The 20,020-nt window shown below is 37.5% G+C and overlaps 1 non-coding gene and 1 pseudogene across 1 annotated transcript; one reads left to right on the top strand and one right to left on the bottom strand.

The window, feature by feature from the left end:
* Nucleotides 1-768: 768 nt before the first annotated feature.
* LOC123922964 lies at nucleotides 769-6,085 on the bottom strand (annotated as a pseudogene).
* Nucleotides 5,601-5,707, top strand: LOC123882509. The gene has a single exon (XR_006799839.1). It is a non-coding gene; the product is annotated as a small nucleolar RNA R71 (small nucleolar RNA).
* Nucleotides 6,086-20,020: the final 13,935 nt, after the last annotated feature.

Raw genomic sequence — 20,020 nt, 5'->3', positions numbered from 1 at the left:
CGACTTTGTGATCCACAAAACATTATGAACAGTTCTTCCCTATTGACGGTTGTGACGTTGGAGGGTTTTCCAAAGAAAGTGTGGGCAATAATCATGTGGAAGTATCTTATTGCCAGGTTATGGATTGCTGTGCTTAGTCTTTCATCGGGGGGTGAGTTAGGGTTGCCCGAAATGCTGCCCCAGAAGCGTTGAAGCTCACTTTCCATAAAAGTATCTTCTTGTATCTTAGTGAAAGCATCTGGGCCACAAGGCACTCCTAGGTATTCAGCTATTTCTCGGGTGGTAAGACGGTAGGATTTTCCGAACAATCTAAAACTGACAAGACCTCCATGTATGGGATTTCCACGTGTCGACTCATACCTAAATGCACTCAGGAATTCCAGAGTCAGATTTCGGTAGGTGGGTGGGTTGGAAAAAGTGAAGCGGTCCCAACCTAGTTGGTTAATCAAGAATCTCACGCTCTCAGAAATTCCTAAAGCTACTAAGGCGTAACTGTCTGGAAAAACATGGAATGATGTCACTCGGTGTGAAAGGTCTTCGTATCGTTTTTTCTGTATAGCGCTTCTGAAGTTAACTATCATTTTGTCCTCCATTTCGTTTTTTCTTTCTTTCTCTTTTTTATTTTTTTTTTAAAAAATTACTCACTATCTGCTATAATCAGGAGAAAAAACAATCAAAAAGGTTAGTGCTGATCAACAAAATATGCGAATTAAAGTATATGAAATAAAATTAAAAATTAAAAATATTAAAGTACAAGAAATAAAATAATAGAAAATATAAACATGGGTTGCCTCCCATGCAGCGCTTCATTTAATGTCGGTAGCTTGACAATAATTCGGGCAAACGTTTAGGTTTCAGGTGGGAGATCATCTAACTTTAAACTTGAGTAGTGATCTCTATCGTTAGGGAAGTAGTAATGTTTTAAACGTTGCCCATTAACAATGAATGTCCCGTTTGATCCGTTCTTGACTTCTATGGCCCCATTTTTAAAAACTCTAGTTATTTTAAATGGTCCTGACCATCTGGAACGTAGTTTTCCAGGAAATAATCTTAGTTTAGAGTTGAAGAGAAGTACAAGTTCCCCTTCCTTGAATTCTTTTCTCAATATATGCCCGTCATGCCATTTTTTAGTTCTTTCTTTGTAAATCTTGGCATTTTCGTAAGCATCTAGTCTAAGTTCCTCTAGTTCATGTAATTCTAAAATCCTTTTTCTTCCGGCAGCTTGGTAATCCATATTAAGGGCTTTAACTGCCCAATAGGCCTTATGTTCTAATTCCACCGGCAGGTGACATGACTTTCCATAGACGAGTCTAAATGGGGTGGTCCCTATTGGTGTTTTGTAGGCTGTTCTATGTGCCCATAGAGCATCATCAAGCTTTGCGGCCCAATCCTTTCTAGAAGTGGAAACAGTTTTTTCAAGGATTGATTTGATTTCTCTATTAGAGACTTCAACCTGGCCGCTTGTTTGTGGATGGTATGGTGTGGCAACTCGGTGTTTCACTCCACATTTCTTTAATAAATTCTCTAATTGTTTTGATATGAAGTGTGATCCGCCATCACTTATGACTAACCCGGGGACTCCAAACCTAGGGAAAATGATTTTCTTAAACAACTTAGTGACTACTCGCGCATCATTTGTAGGTGAGGCTATAGCCTCTATCCATTTTGACACATAATCTACAGCTACGAGTATGAATTTGTTGCCCATGGAGGATGGAAAAGGTCCCATAAAATCTATTCCCCAAACATCGAAGATTTCTACTTCTAGGATGTTTGTGAGTGGCATTTCGTTTCTTCTTGAGATGTTTCCTGTACGCTGACATTGGTCACATTTTGCAATAAACGTGTGAACATCTTTAAAAAGGTTAGGCCAATAGAGGCCGGCTTGTAGAATTTTATAAGCGGTTTTAGAAGTGCTTGCGTGCCCTCCATAAGGTGAGGAATGACAATGGGTAATGACACTCTCCATTTCTTCTTCGGGGATGCATCGACGAAAAATTCCGTCGACGCCTCTTTTAAATAAAAGGGGCTCGTCCCAATAGAATTGTTTAACATTATGGAAGAATTTCTTCTTTTGTTGATAAGATAATTCAGGAGGTATTATTCCGGTAGCTATGTAGTTAACATAATCAGCATACCAGGGGGCTGTAGTTTGGACTAGAGCGGTTTCTATTTCTTCCTTGCCAGCTTTTTCTTCGCCGAAGGAGAAATCTAATTGAGCGATCAGTCTATCACAAGGGAAGTCATCGTTAATTGGGATATGTTCTTTCCTAATATCATCTAGTCTAGATAGGTGGTCTGCTACCGTATTTTCTATGCCTTTCTTATCTTTGATTTCTAGGTCGAACTCTTGTAGCAGCAGTATCCATCTTAGCAGTCTTGGTTTTGCATCTTTTTTACTCATAAGATATCGGATTGCTGCGTGATCGGTGTAAATGATGATTTTAGATCCCACCAAATATGAGCGGAATTTGTCGATTGCAAATACGACAGCTAAGAGTTCTTTTTCGGTGGTAGCATAGTTTAGTTGTGCCGCGTCTAGGGTTCTACTTGCATAATAGATAGCGTGTAGCTTTTTATCCTTTCTTTGTCCTAGAACGGCTCCTACGGCGTAATCGCTGGCGTCACACATGATTTCGAAAGGTTCACTCCAATCAGGAGGTTGCATTATAGGTGCGGAAATCAAGGCTTGCTTGAGGAGTTGGAATGCTTCCATACATTTGTCGTCAAAGATGAATTCGGCGTCTTTCATTAAAAGGCCGGTTAAGGGTTTAGTTATTTTAGAGAAGTCTTTTATGAATCGCCGATAGAAACCTGCGTGTCCTAAAAAACTTCTTATGTCTCTAATGGTTTTGGGAGGTTGAAGGTTTTCTATTACTTCGATTTTAGCTTTGTCCACTTCTATTCCTCTATTAGAAACTATATGTCCTAACACTAATCCTTCACGGACCATGAAATGGCATTTTTCCCAATTTAGTACTAGGTTGACTTTAACACATCTTTGTAATACCAATTCTAAATTAGCGAGACATCCTTCAAAACTTTCCCCATAAACAGAAAAGTCATCCATGAATACTTCCATTTTATTGTTTATAAAATCTGCGAATATCGCCATCATACATCGTTGGAAAGTCGCAGGGGCATTACACAATCCAAAAGGCATACGTCTATAGGCAAAGGTACCTACAGGACATGTGAAGGTGGTCTTCTCTTGGTCGTCGGGGTGTATTGGGATTTGGAAAAATCCAGAGTATCCATCTAAATAACAGAAATAGGAGTGTTTAGCTAGACGCTCGAGCATTTGGTCAATGAAAGGTAGAGGAAAATGATCTTTCCGAGTGGCTTTGTTTAATTTTCTATAGTCGATGCACATTCTATATCCTGATTCCACTCGCTTAGGTACAGATTCTCCCTTCTCGTTTTTGACTACTGTTAGTCCTCCTTTCTTTGGTACTACATGAACAGGGCTGACCCATTTGCTATCAGATATTTGATATATAATGTCCGCGTCTAAGAGTTTCAACACTTCTTTCTTAACGACTTCGCTTAAGATAGGGTTTATTCTTCTTTGGTGTTCTCTCGAAGTCTTTGCATCTTCCTCTAATAAGATTCGGTGCATGCATACAGAGGGACTAATTCCCTTTAAGTCTGAGATGTTGTAACCTAAGGCAGCAGGATATTTTCTTAAGACATCTAATAATTTTTCTGTTTCTATCGGGTTTAGGTCAGCGTTCACTATGACTGGGCGACTCATATTTTCGTCTAGATATTCATACCTAAGGTTCTTAGGTAGCGGTTTGAGTTCCAGAGAGAGTTGTTTAGGTTCAAGCGTGGAATTAGGTCCAAGCGGTGGATCTTCTGTTAAACTATTGTCTATATCTATAGGATGTTTCAGGATCTCCGCCTCTTTAGGTAATTCTTTCTCTATCTCTTTAACACACTCATCTATTATGTCTATAGCGTAACAAGTGTCTTCTACGGCGGGTGTTTGCATGAACTTAGAAAGAATAAATTCAATTTTTTCTTCGCCCACTTCTAGAGTAAGTTTTCCTCGCTTAACGTCTATTATTGCTCCTGCTGTGGCCAGGAATGGTCTTCCTAAAAGGATTGGAATACATGAATCTTCCGTAATGTCCATTACTACGAAGTCGGTAGGGATGTAAAGCTGGCCGATTTTTACTGGAATATTTTCTAGGATACCTACAGGGTATTTAACTGAACGGTCTGCTAGTTGAAGAGACATCCTAGTAGGTTTTAGATCACTCAAGTTTAACTTTTTGCTGATCGAGAGGGGCATGAGAATAACACTTGCTCCTAAGTCGCATAGTGCCTTATCTATTACGTAGTTGCCTATTACGCAGGGAATTGAAAAACTTCCAGGGTCCTTAAGTTTAGGTGGCATTTTGTTTTGGAATATGGCACTGCATTCTTCGGTAAGTGCGACTGTACTATCCTCGTCTAATTTCCTCTTGTTTGATAAAATTTCTTTAAGAAATTTCGAGTATGTGGGCATTTGCGTTATTGCTTCCGAGAAAGGTATGGTTATGTTTAGTTGTTTCAGAAGTTCTACAAATTTCTTAAAATGCCCTTCAGTTTTAGTCTTAGCCAATCTTTGAGGAAAAGGGATAGGTGTTTTGTAAACAGGTGGTGCAGCAGGTGTAAGCTTCTCGGTTGTCTCCTCCTTATCTCCTAATTGAGGATTTTCGGCTTCTCTCACAGGCTCCTTTGGGGATTCACTATTCTCGGCCTCCATGCTGGTTTTCTTAACGCTTCCCGAGTTTTTGACTCGAGGATCAGGTGGACCTTGCAATTCTTTCCCACTTCTAGTGATTATAGCATGTATGGAATTTGCATGCCCTTTGGGATTAGGCTCAAGTTGTCCTGGAAATGTGCCAGCTGGAGCGGCCATAGCTGCTTGCTGTTGTGCCACTTGGGAAATCTGTGTTTCTAGCATTTTGTTATGGGTGGCTAGGGCATCTATCTTAGTGGATAGTTGTTTTACCAACTCATTAGTTTGAGCATTTTGGTTTAAGCATTTTTCCGCCATAATCTCGAAGTTAGACTTCCTTGGTGGATAAGGTGCAACTGGTTGTCCTCCTTGCTTTTGGTAACCTGGAGGTGCTTGAGTAGGAGGGTTGAGTGTATTGTTGTTCCTATAAGATAAATTAGGATGATTCTTATAGCCAGGATTATAGTTATTGGACAGAGCGGCATAGTGTACTTGGTCGAGTCCGGCTAATATAGCACAATCAGATGGTACGTGACCAGGGACTCCACATACTTCGCAATTTGGTTGGATTGCAGCTACGGTGGATGTGGTTGGCAGGGTTAAACTCTCCAACTTTTGAGTAAGGGCTTCTACTTTGGCGTTGACATGGTCTATGCCACTTACTTCGTATATACCGCCTTTTGTCTGGGATTTCTCTATGGCAGCGCGTTCGCTTCCCCATTGATAATGGTTTTGGGCCATGTTTTCTATAAGCTGGGTGGCTTCTTGGTAAGGTTTATCCATCAGCGCTCCGCCGGCGGCTGCATCTATGGTTAGTCTTGTGTTATAAAGCAGGCCATTATAGAAGGTATGGATTATGAGCCATTGTTCTAGACCGTGGTGTGGACAGAGTCTCATCATGTCCTTGTATCTTTCCCATGCTTCGAAAAGTGATTCTCCTTCTTTTTGCCTAAATCCGTTGATTTGGGCTCTTAGCATAGCTGTCTTGCTTGGCGGGAAATATCTGGCCAAGAATTGTTTCTTCAATTCGTTCCATGTAGTGATGGAGTTCGAAGGTAGAGCTTGGAGCCAAGCTCTAGCTCTATCTCTCAAAGAAAACGGGAAAAGACGGAGTCGTATTGCTTCGGGTTCGACACCATTTGCTTTTATTGTGTCTGCGTACTGCACAAACACTGATAAATGGAGGTTAGGATCCTCCGTAGGGGAACCAGAGAACTGGTTTTGTTGCACGATTTGCAACAAAGCGGGTTTCAACTCGAAGTTTCTTGCTTCGATGTTAGGGGGCGCGATGCTCGAATGCGGTTCTTCTTCGGAAGGAACGGCGTAGTCCCTAAGAGGACGTGCGTTGTTAGCCATGGGTAAGAGGTTTTGAAGTTCGCGGATTCGACGTTTAAAATGAATAAAACGTTCTATTTCGGGTATAGGTTGTTGTAATGGTTCCTCGGAGTTACGAGTATTGGGCATACAACCTAAGAAAAAGGTTTAAGGGTTTGCCTTAATCGTTACGGATTAAAAACTGTATAGCGAAAATTTGACTAAATTAGTCCCCGGCAACGGCGCCAAAAACTTGTTGCGATATTTCTGCAAGTGCACAGACTTATCGTGTAGTTAGAAAAGATTATCGATCCCACAGGGACTATTTGTTAAAATTTCGCTTATGTTTTTAATACAATGTAAGGTTAAGGCTTAATAATAATTAAAAAGGGGTTTGTAAAATAATTACCTAGAAATAAAATAATTAAATTAAATAACAGTGACTATTAAGAATTGGTTTTAAATAAGTTGGATTTTAACTAACTGGAATGTTACTTTAGGTACTTCAATGGGTTCGGTAATAAACACTATGTTTTGAAAAGTTTAGTCTTTTTTTTTTAAAATTGATTTAAAAATACTCGTCTCACACTTTCGCGCTATTGAGTTATATTATATAATGATAAAATAAATGTATCACTTTCGCTATAACATTTACTTATAAAAATATTGTTTGGAAATCAATTAAATTTTACTAAAATGGTCTAGTTTTCACAAAACGATACTAGTTTAAAAATATAGAACTCATGTCATCACACTATTGGACTAAATTATATAATATAAATAAGATGTTTTTGCTATCGCTCAATCATTAGTTCATAAAATACCTTTTGAAAACTAATATAATTTAATTAACCTTAAAGAGCTATCGCGATATTAAAGTTAATGTTCAGTTTTTACTATCTAATATAAATTTCAAACAATCGTTCTGTTAATTCATACTTTAATTAATTTTCACTATCGTGCAAAATTATAATCTATTGTTTAATTAAAAACTGAAACAGAAAACTAGACTTGAAAATTTAATTCACAGTTTAATTACCGAACTCATATCAGACACCTATTTCACATACCAGTTATATTAAATTAGTTGGACATAATTATAAATAAAGGCATAATATAATAGTAGTTACGTGAAAAAGAAAACATAGATATGGATTTAAAATAATTAAAGTGAGCAGTAATAGTAACTGGAATTTGGAAAATAAACTTAAATATATTGATTAATGTAAACTTACAGACAACCGAAACTGGAATTGAAACAGGAAACAAAGGACAAGCTGCAGCTCTCAACACGTAAAGCAGTAAACTTAAGTCTAAAAATTTAAAGTATGTGTTTTTTCTCTTCAGCTTGACGTAGTGAAAGATGATTTTTAATTCATTCTGAATGCATCTATATATAGGCTGAGGAGTCCTGCCTTTTCTGCTTTCAGTTCCTTTAATTTCTCCCCACGATTCGCAACTGACTTGATAAGATGAGACTGATATTTTTGCTGAAGAATAGCTCACGACCGGCGCCATGTGTTGTTTAAATTTTGCACGTGTTCCTTTAAAATAGGTGACTGGCGCCACAATTTTCAAGGCTGGCGCCATAAATTCCACGGCTGGCACCTTAAATCTTGTGGCTAGCACAAAATTTGTGTCCCTTAAATACATGGCTGGCGCCTTGTATTCATGTGGCTGGTGCCACTTGTTTTGCTTTGTTTCTTTGATATTTTTTTTGGTCTCGGCACATCTGTAGTTTCATAAAAAAAACAATAATTATTTTATTAATACTAGGATAAATTAGATAAAATATTAAAATACTTAAGGAAATAATAGTGATAAAATAGTGCATTTTTCGGTGTTATCACACATACTTGGTAAATGTTGATTGTTAATCCGTATGTGAGGAGCAGAGTCCGTCATGACTATAAAATGAACAACGCAGGGTCCGTCATGATCATAATCTGAACAATGTATTTGTGGTGTTAGATTACATTAGGAACTTTATGTATATTCCTATTTGTAATTGAGTTATATGATGTTTGTTGATGTTTTGGTATTGTCTGAGACGACGTGAAACTATATGTTTGGTGTATTTTGTGGATGATTGATTATGTGATAATTGTTGACGTATAAGTGATGTTTGAATTATAATTTGTCTGGTAGATTATAATGGAATGATAGATGTTGGTGAATATGTATAGATGTATGATATATGCATGAATATTGAGAAGTGTTTAAGTGTTGGAACAAAATTGATTTAAAAAATGTTTGCCCCTAAATCTATAAAGGTTTTGATGATAACAAAGTATTAATAAACAATTGGAAGGACTAAAAATTTATTTTAAGTGTGCAGATATAATGCTCTGAATAAACCTTCAGAAGATGTGTGTTCAGAAGTTCACGCGCTCAGAAGATGTTAGACTTCAGAAGTTACAACATTCAGAGGATGAAGACTTCAGAACTTCTTGACTGACTACAAGCTTCATCAAACTCTGAAGAGCTTCTTGAAATCTGTGAAAGATTCTCTTTGCAAGTCAACTCTTCTACCAATGAAGAAAAGGACCTTTCAAGCCTGATCAGTTCAGCTACTCTTGTTTTGTCTGTACTCTCTTGAGAACGTGGGTCTTCAGAATTGTTAGCTGAATAAGGAAAGTCCACTCTGCAGTAGTCAAAGTAGCTGAAACTCTTACTCAGTTTAGATACAAACAAACTGCATCAAGACAGACTGCTTGAAGACAAAAGATTATCAACTCCAACGGCTCCTTTTTGCAACGACTCTTTTCTAGTGGTATATATACTAGAAGAATCAGCTACAACATATATACAATTATCAAGGATTAAACGTGCGCTGAACAAACTCTGAACTCTGTGTATACAAGCTCTGAACCTCTTATCAAGTGTTTTTGCACTTTAGTCTAATACTCTGTACTCTTTGTATTGGCTCTCATTAGGTTCTGTTAAGAGCATTTGTATATTGTTATATACTTTTCTGTTACTTGAGAAACTTAAGCTTGTGTGCTTAAGTGTGAAGTCTCTTGCTTGTGTGCTTGAGCATTGTTGAGAAGTCTCTTGCTTGTGTGCTTGAGCAGGTGTAATCTTGTGTGATTATAGTGAACTCCCTTGGAAGTGCAAGGGGACTGGACTACTCTCGTTTTGTGAGAGGAACCAGTATAAATTGCTTGTGTGATCTCTCTCTCTCTCTCTATCTTGTTATTATTTGTGTTATTTATCCGCTGCTAACTTAGTTGAGTTAAGAACTTGAAAAAGTTTTAACTTAGCTAAAACACAATTCAACCCCCCCTTCTTGTGTTTTCACACCTTCAATTGGTATCTAGAGCTCTGGTCTGTTACTTTCACTTAACAGTGAGACAGTAAAGATCTTGTGAGAACACTATGTCTGGAGGAGATGATAGTAGCACTAGAACAACCGGTGAAGCCGGTGAGGCCAGTGGTGCTGGTGGTGGTCCAAGAAATGCTTTTGGTTTTGACTACTTAAGTAATGAATCACATGAACATAGTGGCAATAGAAAAGCCCCTATATTCAATGGTGATGCATCATTATTTGAGTGGTGGAAGGAAAGATTGTATAGCAATATTACTGCTATTGATCATGAGTTGTGGGATTTGGTTGAGCTGGGAGTAACTTTTGAAAACTTAAATGAACATGGAAGATTGTCCATTGAGCATAGAAAGTTACTCACACCAGCTAACTTAAAGACCTACACTAAGCATCATAGAGTAAAGGACATTGTTGTTGGTGCTATTAGACATGAGGATTATGTCAGAATAGAGAACAAGTCTACTGCTAAATCTATCTTTGATTCTATGTGTGCTACCTATGATGGTAATGAAAAGGTTCAAGAGGCTAAAGCTAGTCTTTTGATAAGGCAATATGAACTATTCACTATGCAACAAGATGAAAACATTGAGACTATGTTTACAAGGTTTCAAATCCTTGTATCTGGTCTTAAAGCTCTTAAGAGAAGTTATTCCACCTATGACCATGTTCAGAAGATTCTGAGAAGTCTTCCTATTGCTTGGAGACCCAAGGTCACTGCAATAGAGGAAGCTCAAAATCTCAAGACTCTGAGTCTTGAAGCTCTGATAAGCAATCTCAGAAGCCATGAGATGGTTCTGGATGCTGACTCAGAAACTAAGAAGAAGTCCAAGTCAGTGGCTTTACAGTCAACTAGGACTACTTCTAAGGCTCTTAAGACTCAGCTTCTTGATATTGAAGAAGAATCTTCTGCTGATGGTCAAGAGGATGAGATGAATGAGGATGAGTTTGCTTTATTCACCAAGTTTCAGCAATGGAACAGATTTAACAAAAGAAATTTCAGAGGTAACAGCTCCAGAAATTTTGTCAGCAAAAAGGATGATCAGAAGAACTGCTTCAACTGTAAGAAGCCAGGACACTTTATTGCTGATTGTCCAGAAATGTCTGCTAAAGACAAAAGCAAAAGATACAGCTCAAAGAAGCAACAATTCAAGAGTAAATTGAGAAAGAGTCTGATGGCTACCTTTGAAGAGCTATCATCTGAGGAAGAAGTTGAGGAAGAAGAAGAGGCAAATCTAGCCCTGATGGCTTCAACTGACTCAGATGCAGACTCAGACGATGAATCAGAATCAGATTCAGAAGTAACTGATGAGGTATTTTCTGACTGCTCTAAATCTCAACTTATAACTGCACTTAACAAGGTCATTGAGAAACATCTCAGAGTGTTAAGTAAACAAAAAGTTTTACAAGAAAAGCTTAACACTCTGACTGAACAAGCAGAACATTTTCAAGGTCTATATCAAGAAACTCTGAATAGAGTAAATGACTTTAAAAAGGGTTGTGCTGTTTGTCACAAACCTATTGATGAGCAGGAAATAGCTCTTCAACAGTTTGTGCATCTCAACCTTGGTAAGAGCAAAGCTGCTAATCTTGTTTATAATGTCATGAGACATAGAGGAGAGGGACTTGGCTATGAATATGGTAGAACATATTCAAAGCTGAAGACCTCTGCCAAAAAGGTTGGAAAATCTTGGGTTTATTATGTTGTTCCACAAAGTGAAGAGGGAAAGAATCTTGGTAGTGTTGAAAATGACAAAGATGATCTGAGTAATTTAGAAGCTGACAGCTCAGAGGAACCCAGTTCCTCAGGATTTGGAGAAAGAAGTTCAGAAGATAGAAGTTGTTCAGAACCTGAGAACATCAGTTCAGAAGTTCTGAAAGCTTCAACATCTGAGACTTCAAATTCTGGATCCAAAGGAACTTCAGTACCTGAAGCTAGTCAATCTAAAAGATCAGAAGTTTTTAAAAGAAAAAATTCTAAATCTCAGATGGAGTACAGGACTCAGATTATTTATGATTCTAGAGTCAGTAGATATAATCAATCAGAACATGGGATTGGTGATAAATACAAACCCTGGAATCATAAACAATCCAAATCCTGGAATAATAACAGATTTCAAAAGAGAAAGTTTCAAAAAGGTCATTATTCCAAACCAAGATTTTTCTCTAACACTAGACAACATAGTAAGCATGTATGGACTAACAAGCGTGGACCCAGAAGATGGGTACCAAAAGCTGAAATAATGTATCATTCAGATTTACCAACTAGGAAAGGATATGTCCTACCTAGAGTGTGGAAACAAGTCTTATGCAAAGGAAGAAGGGCTTATGTCCTAGACCAATGGCTGACAAGTTCTCAAGTTAACAATCAGAACTTGATAAATGAAGAGGAAGAATACTGGGATGACTTTATCATTAACCTTGATGAAGAGTTCTATCGCAATGATTAAAGTTGTTTCTCATACAGCCTGCCACTCAAAGAAGTATCATGAAACACTCATGGTATCTGGATAGTGGATGTTCAAGGCATATGACTGGTGACAAACAACTATTTTCCAAGCTGACTATGAAAGAAGGAGGATCTGTTGGCTTTGGAGGTAATCAAAAGGGAAAGATAATAGGTACAGGTACAGTAGGTAATTCTTCTCTATCTATTAATGATGTTTGGTTAGTAGATGGACTCAAACATAACCTATTGAGCATAAGTCAATTTTGCGACAATGGTTATGTAGTTGTCTTTAATAAGGAATCATGTACTGTGTCTAAACAATTTGATAACTCCATGGTATTCAAAGGTCTGAGAAAGAACAATGTTTATAAAGTTAATCTTTCTGATTTGAATGAACAAAAAGTGATGTGTCTTTTGACCTTGAGTGAAGAAAAATGGATCTGGCATAAGAGGTTAGGCCATGCTAACTGGAGGTTAATCTCTAAGCTTAGTAAGCTTGACCTTGTCAGAGGTTTACCAAAAATCAAATATCACTCAAACACACTTTGTGGTTCATGTCAAAAAGGAAAGATTACAAAATCATCTTTTAAACCTAAGAACATTGTTTCTACCTCAAGACCATTGGAACTTCTTCACATTGATCTTTTTGGGCCAGTTCACACTGCCTCTATCAATGGAAAGAAGTATGGATTAGTGATTGTTGATGACTACAGTAGATGGACTTGGGTAAAATTCTTAAGAACAAAAGATGAAGCTTATGATGAGTTTAGCATCTTCTGCAAACAAATTCAAAATGAAAAAGGCTACACTATTTTAAAAGTTAGAAGTGATCATGGTGGAGAATTTGAAAATGAACCTTTTGAAAACTTTTGTGAAAAATATGGCATTCTGCATGAATTCTCTTCTCCTAGAACTCCTCAACAAAATGGGGTTGTAGAAAGGAAGAATAGAACTCTGCAAGAAATGGCCAGAACCATGATGCATGAAACTAATGTAGCAAAGTTTTTATGGGCAGAAGCTGTAAACATAGCATGTTATGTTCAAAATAGAATCTATATCAGATCTAAGTTGAACAAAACTGCTTATGAATTGTTCAAAGGAAGAAAACCTGATATTTCTTATTTTCATCAGTTTGGATGTACGTGTTACATCTTAAATAACAAAGTCCATCTAAAGAAATTTGATGCTAGAGGTTATAAGGGTATTTTTATAGGATACTCTGAACGCTCAAAAGCATACAGACTGTATATTTCTGAAACACACACTGTGGAAGAAAGTATGCATGTCAAATTTGATGACAAAGAGCCTGACCAAGTGTCAGAGCTTGTGGAAGGTTTGTCTAGATTTCAGGTATCAGAGGATCAATATTCAGATATTCCAAACTACTCAGAACATCCATTCTCTGAAGAACCTCTGAACATAACAGTTCCTACAGACTCTGAACAACAAAGAACTGAAGCAACTGCTGAACCTGATGTTGGTGAGTCTGAAGATGATGAAGCCCCAAGAAATACCTTCAAATACAAATCATCACATCCAGAGGAACTGATATTAGGCAACAAGGATAGTCCAAGGAAGACAAGATCTCAACTGAGAAATGAGGAATCTTTAGTTGGTCTTATCTCAATGATGGAACCTTCAAAGATTGATGAAGCTCTGAAAGATGATGCTTGGATTGTAGCAATGCAAGAAGAGCTGAATCAATTTCAAAGAAATGATGTCTGGACTCTAGTGCCCAAACCTTCACACAAGAACATTATTGGAACAAAATGGGTATTCAGAAACAAGCTGAATGAACAAGGTGAAGTGGTAAGAAACAAGGCTAGATTGGTTGCACAAGGTTATAGTCAACAAGAGGGGATTGACTATACTGAAACCTTTGCACCAGTTGCTAGGCTTGAAGCAATCAGGTTACTTCTATCTTATGCAGTTAATCATGGAATAACCTTGTATCAGATGGATGTTAAAAGTGCCTTCTTAAATGGTTTTATTTCTGAAGAAGTGTATGTTAAGCAACCTCCTGGTTTTGAAGATGTCTCAAACCCAGAACATGTTTTTAAATTGAAGAAATCACTGTATGGTCTGAAACAAGCTCCAAGAGCTTGGTATGATAGACTCAGTAATTTCCTTCTTGAAAAGGGTTTTGAAAAAGGAAAGGTTGACTGCACACTCTTTAGAAAAACAACCAAAGAAGACATTTTAATCATTCAAATTTATGTTGATGATATTATCTTTGGTTCAACTAATGCTTCTTTGTGCAAGAATTTTTCTAAGATAATGCAGGATGAATTTGAAATGAGCATGATGGGAGAATTGAAATTCTTTCTTGGAATTCAAATCAATCAGAAGAAGGAAGGAACTTATGTTCATCAATCAAAATATACCAAGGAACTTCTGAAGAAATTCAATCTAGATGACTGCAAGATAATGAACACTCCTATGCATTCAACTACCAACATGAGCAAGTCAGATGATGAAGGAAAAGTAGATCAAAAGGTCTACAGAGGTATGATTGGTTCCTTACTCTATCTGACAGCCTCTAGACCAGATATTTTATTCAGTGTATGCTTATGTGCAAGATTCCAGTCAGATCCTAGAGAATCTCATCTTACAGCTGTAAAGAGAATCTTTAGGTATCTGAAAGGAACAACTAATCTTGGACTTCTCTATAAGAAATCCAATGATTATGTGCTAAATGGATTCTGTGATGCTGACTATGCTGGAGATAAAATTGAAAGAAAATCCACAAGTGGCAATTGTCAATTTGTTGGTGAAAACCTTATCTCCTGGGCTAGTAAGAGACAAACTACTATAGCTTTGTCTACAGCAGAAGCAGAATACATTTCAGCAGCTAAGTGTTGTACACAACTACTCTGGTTAAAATATCAGTTAGAAGATTATCAGGTAAGCAGTAACAATATTCCTTTATATTGTGACAATACTGCAGCCATTCATTTATCTAAAAATCCTATCCTACACTCTAGAGCCAAACATATTGAAATTAAACACCATTTTATCAGAGATTATGTTCAGAGAGGCATTATAGATATTAAGTTTGTTGATACTGAAAATCAATGGGCTGACATATTTACTAAAGCCTTACCTGTTGAAAGATTTGATTTTATAAAGAAACATCTGAACATGTTTTCAATCTCTGAATGAAAATTCTTTTGGGCTTTTAAAGTGTAAGAGGTTATGTATATCAGAACTTATGATTCAGATCATCTGAAACACAAGCTCTGAAGTACCTAACTCTGATAGAGAATTTTAAATATCTCAGAGGCTCTGAACTATTTAAGTGGGAAACGTTTAGTATTCACTGCTGAACAGTTGTCCATTAAAATAGCAGTTACCGAGTAAATTTCTGCACGTGGTCTACGTGTGTCAGGTAGTGGGTGGTTAATGATGATTTTTGGTATTCAACTTTCTGTCAATTCGCGTAACTTCCCAAATTTGCTATTTTCGTGTTAACTGTGTGTATTTAAATAAAACTTACACTATACACTTGCACACTTCTCACTCTCACAACCTACACTCTCTTTTTCTCTCTAAACCTCCGACAAACTTTCTTTCTCTCTCGTTAGTTTCCAAACCCTACCCTAATCTCCAACAATGGCCGGACCTTCATCTTCTTCGTCAACTAAGATTCCACCATTTTTGTTCAAGAACCTTCAGATTGTTGGGAACGAGATGGAATTCCCAGAATCTGAACTCACGTTTCTGTCAGAGAAGATAGTTGATTTCGACAGCTTGAAAGCTAATGGTTTCGACGTTAAGCCGTACTTTATCACTCAAGGTTGGGATAAGTACTTCGACATGCTTAACGGTCCTATCTACCCAGATTTGTTGAAGAAATTCTGGATGAAAGCAAAAGTGTTTGACAAGCATGAAGCTAAGAAGGAAGAGCTTGCTGCAATAGAAAGGGATCCTAGTCTGAAGGGTAAAACTAGGAAGGAAATGGGTCTGCTGGAATTTACAGGTGTACAGATTAGGTCTAACATCTGTGGAATGAATATGAGTCTCTCGCCCATTCATTTCAATGCTCTTCTTGGTCTACCTAACTCTGGGATAGAGTTAGATGTTTTTGAAAAGGATACAAGATACAGAGATGATCTTCTGCATCTCATCTGCACAGACTTCTCTTTGAAAGGGAAAGTAAAGGGATTGACTGATGAATGTAGAGTTCTCTTCAAAATCATCTTAGCAACTATCAGTCCAAGGGTTGGTGGGACTGATACAATCTCCTGGACTCATCGTCATCTGCTGTATTTCCTTCTGACAGGAAAGAAGGTAAATCTTGGAGATTATTTCTTTGAAAGGATTTGTGAAGCCGTTTTTGCAAGTAAATCTCAGAGGAAAACTACTATAGTTTATCCTAGGTTGTTGTCAGACCTTCTGCATCAAGGTCATGTTGTTCAGAACTTAAAGAAATTTCACCCAGAACTTGTGGAGAAGAAGTTCACACCTGAAATTCTACATGCTAGTTTCCTTACTAAGATGCGTCTTATTGCATCTAAGCCTGTTGCACCTCCACAAGAACTATCTGCTAAACTTGAAGATCGTCTGTATGTGGATGGATATCCAGTTATTTCAGAAGCTGATGTTGAGCACATCATTCAGGACTATTTGGAAGTGCTCAGAGAAGAAGGATTCGTTGTTGATAGAAGTATGATTCCTCCTGCTCCTGCAAATTTGTATAATCCTACAAGGAGACCTAAGAGAAAGGCTGTTGCTCAAGCTGATCAACCTAAGCCAGATCTCTTGGCTCAGAAGAGGATTAAGGTGGAGCAAGCTGATGCTGAAAAGAGAACCAAAAAGAAGCATGAAGAAACTGCAACCAAGGCTGCTGAAGGAGCTTCCAAAGAGCCTATAATTGTTGAAGTTGACAGCTCATCTGAAGAGTCTGCATCTGAAGATGAGACTGAGTCTGATGAAGAGACACTAGCTGAAAGACTTCGTAGAAGACCTGTTCCTGTTCCTAAAGGTAAAGGTAAGTCTTCTAAGTTTGTCTTTAATGAAGCTGAAATTGGGATAGGTTATACCAAACCTCTTAGGACTATACTTCCTGAACCCACAATTATTCCAACCTCTGATAACCCTCTGTCTGAACTAGAAAAACATCTTAGTCCAGACCCTCTGAATAATCAAACCTTCACCCAGAAATCTTCATCATCCCTTAAATCACATTCACCTCAACCCCAATCACAAAAAGAAACACCTACCATTCCAATCACTGAACCAATCTCTCCCACAAAACAACCCTCTCCACATAAATCTCCTGAACCATCCCCTGAACACATTTATCCTGAATCAACCTCTGACATCTCATCATCTGAATCAACCCCTGAACCAAATCCTAACCCAAATGCTGAACACGTTTCTCCTGAGCGTATTCACACTTGTGCTCCTAAGCCTTCAGAGGCAGAAGTTGTTATTGACAACCCTGCTACTGAAACACCAAACCTCTCTACCATTCCCAATCCTTCACCCTCATCATCTAACCCTTTTAGTAATCTATCCACTCAGTTTCATGATGACTTACTTAGATTATCTAAGATAAAGGACAGGTTCTTAGTTTATCCCTCTGATGTGGATTTAGAGGTGTCAAGAATTAAGGCAAGGATTTGCAATGCTTTGGATGATGCTGCTGAAGAGATTAAGGCTGTGGTTGGAAGAAGAGACTTGGATGTGATAAGCTTCATGAGGAAAAGTCTGGCTAGGGCTGAGTTGAAGAGGATTACAACTTTCAATCATGCTGAGTCTGAACGTGCTAAGCTGGAAGCTCTTGCTGCTGCTGAACAACGTCTGAACGCTTTCAAAGTCATCTGGATAGACTCCAAGCTGTTTCAGAGTCTTGAAGCTCAGAGGTCTGAGTCTGAAAGGTTAGAAGAAGCTGCTGCAAGAGTTGCCCTGTTGGCAAATGAGTTGCAACCAGAGGACATTTCAGAGGATGATGTGCTTGCTTTTCAGAATCAAGAGGATGTGCTGATGATTGACTATCCAGAGGAAGGTGAACCCTCTGATAAAGGCAAGGCACCTTTGGTTGAAGAACAAGCGCCTTTGGTTCAAGATCAAGCTCCTGTGGTGGTTAATCAGTTGCAGATCTTTCAAGAAGCCCTGAGGGAACAGCAGGAAGGTTTGGAAAGGCAAAGAGCTGCTCACCAAACATTGGAAACCAAGGTGGATGGTTTAGTTTCCAATGTGGGATCGCTGAATGACAAATTTGACCAACTCTTAGCTTTCCTTAAGAAACCCTAGGATTCTATGCACATTTTCTCTATGTTTTTGTTTATGCTTTACCTGATTATTTTTTTCTGAACTTGTTTTTCATATTTTGTCTCAACAATTTCCTTTTGGATTTTCACTTAGTTATGTGGTTTGTTATTTTTTTTTGTGCAAATTTTCTTTGATAAATAAGATCATAAGAACACAAGATGCTTTTAAAACGAAATTTTTATTATTGATCTAACCATGTTGAGTACATTGGTACAAAGAAAAAGAAAAAGACAACCTAATCCTAATCAGATGGATAAAACTCAGAAGAAATCTCTGATTTCTCCTCAGCATCATCTGATGAAATTTCTATGGGATCTGGGTTTTGCTCTTCTTCTTCTTCTTCTTGTTCTTCTTCTGGAACATAGCTAGCCAAGAACTCAACATAGTCAGCATCATCTTCATTCTCTTCAGCTTCAGAATCTGATGAGATGACTATAATCTCCGCTTCTTGTGGTTTCTTGTTGTCCTCTTTATCTTTCTCATCTTTTTCGCGTTGTTCGTCTTCTTTCTTTCTTCGAAACTCTGCTATGCGTGAACTATACCTTCTCATTATTCCTAATCTCTCTTGTTTTACTCGTTTATTCTTGTTTTTCCGTGAAGCAGGCATATTAACTCGTTCACCTTTTTATAAACTTTTAAGCGCGTTGTTTTCTGTCTTTGAAATAAATTCACCTTTGTAACAACCACTCTTCTTCTTTGACTGTCTTGGTTATATAAATTTTTTTACTTTTTGATAATGACAAAAGGGGGAGTAGTTACGCATTAATTGATAAGTGATATTTTTCAAAACTGAAACCACGCCTTTTATCTCGCTTTTATCCGTTAAATTAAAAGTTGTTACTTTTAAGTTGTTTTACGTATTTCAATGCGAAGACTAAGTTAGTTGAAACTAAAATAAATTTCATAAGTAAGGATAAGTTAAGAGTGCAATTTTAACTTAGCCTTATGAGACTTAGGGGGAGAGCTTGCAAACCTCTCACTCTGAAGAAAGATATGAAACGTGTTTTATTTCAGATTATCTTAATCTTATACTAAATTAAAATATCATGGATATAACCTAAAGTTTTGGCTTTAAGGAGTATCAATCTTAGGGGGAGCTTGCAAACCTCATAAACCTAAGAGAAACATGATAAGTTAATTTAACAACAATTGTCAATTAATACTTATGTTTGTCATCATCAAAAAGGGGGAGATTGTTGGAACAAAATTGATTTAAAAAATGTTTGCCCCTAAATCTATAAAGGTTTTGATGATAACAAAGTATTAATAAACAATTGGAAGGACTAAAAATTTATTTTAAGTGTGCAGATATAATGCTCTGAATAAACCTTCAGAAGATGTGTGTTCAGAAGTTCACGCGCTCAGAAGATGTTAGACTTCAGAAGTTACAACATTCAGAGGATGAAGACTTCAGAACTTCTTGACTGACTACAAGCTTCATCAAACTCTGAAGAGCTTCTTGAAATCTGTGAAAGATTCTCTTTGCAAGTCAACTCTTCTACCAATGAAGAAAAGGACCTTTCAAGCCTGATCAGTTCAGCTACTCTTGTTTTGTCTGTACTCTCTTGAGAACGTGGGTCTTCAGAATTGTTAGCTGAATAAGGAAAGTCCACTCTGCAGTAGTCAAAGTAGCTGAAACTCTTACTCAGTTTAGATACAAACAAACTGCATCAAGACAGACTGCTTGAAGACAAAAGATTATCAACTCCAACGGCTCCTTTTTGCAACGACTCTTTTCTAGTGGTATATATACTAGAAGAATCAGCTACAACATATATACAATTATCAAGGATTAAACGTGCGCTGAACAAACTCTGAACTCTGTGTATACAAGCTCTGAACCTCTTATCAAGTGTTTTTGCACTTTAGTCTAATACTCTGTACTCTTTGTATTGGCTCTCATTAGGTTCTGTTAAGAGCATTTGTATAT

The sequence above is a fragment of the Trifolium pratense genome, linkage group LG4 (genome assembly GCF_020283565.1).
Source record: "Trifolium pratense cultivar HEN17-A07 linkage group LG4, ARS_RC_1.1, whole genome shotgun sequence".
NCBI classification, from domain to species: Eukaryota; Viridiplantae; Streptophyta; class Magnoliopsida; order Fabales; family Fabaceae; genus Trifolium; species Trifolium pratense.
This window is presented reverse-complemented; position numbering and strand designations above follow the sequence as displayed.